Source organism: Chenopodium album, chromosome 25 (assembly GCF_948465745.1).
Source record: "Chenopodium album chromosome 25, dcCheAlbu1.1, whole genome shotgun sequence".
Lineage (NCBI taxonomy): Eukaryota > Viridiplantae > Streptophyta > Magnoliopsida > Caryophyllales > Amaranthaceae > Chenopodium > Chenopodium album.
The window spans coordinates 28,667,317-28,668,314 of NC_137858.1; positions in this window are offsets into that span (position 1 = coordinate 28,667,317).

The window sequence follows — 998 nt, forward strand, 5'->3', positions numbered from 1 at the left end:
CGTTACCATGCTCATCAAATAACTCTACAGAACCGAACTTGTTGGCCCTTTTTACAGTGAAAGGACCTGACCACCTTGACTTCAACTTTCCTGGGAAAAGTTTAAGTCTAGAGTTAAACAACAACACCTTATCACCCTCTTTGAATTCTCTCGGAAGGATCATCTTGTCGTGCCATCTCTTAGTCTTCTCCTTGTAGACTCGCGCACTATCATAGGCCATCAACCTAAACTCATCAAGCTGGTTGAGTTGTAGAAGCCTCTTTTCTCCCGCTAGCTTAGCATCCAAATTGAGCTCCTTAATAGCCCAATATGCCTTGTACTCTAACTCCACCGGAAGATGACATGCTTTACCATACACAAGTCTATAGGGAGTGGTACCTATAGGGGTCTTAAATGCGGTTCTATATGCCCAAAGGGTGTCATCCAACTTATCACTCCAATCTTTCCTAGATTTTGCTACCACCTTCTCTAAGATGACCTTAATCTCACAATTAGACACTTCGACTTGGCCACTAGTTTGGGGATGGTAGGCTAACCCTGTCCTATGGTAAACACCATACTTCTTTAGGAGGGTATCTAACTTCCTCTCATGAAAGTGGGATCCTCCATCACTAATTATGGCTCTAGGTACTCCAAATCTAGGAAAGATGGTTTTCTTGAAGAGCCTATGGACCACCTTGGCATCATTGGTAGGAGTGGCAATGGCTTCCACCCACTTGGATACATAATCTACAGCGACTAGAATATAACGGTTCCCCCTAGAAGAAGGGAACAGTACCATGTAATCAACACCCCAAACATCAAAAATTTCAACTTCCAAAATCCCATTTTGAGGCATCTCATGCCGCCGCGAGATGTTGCCAGTCCTCTGGCAAGAGTCACAAGCCTGCACAAAAATGTTAGCATCCTTGAACATGGTGGGCCAATAGAATCCTGACTCATTTATCTTGGCCACCGTTTTAGAGGGACCATGATGTCCACCATAAGGTGAAGTGTGA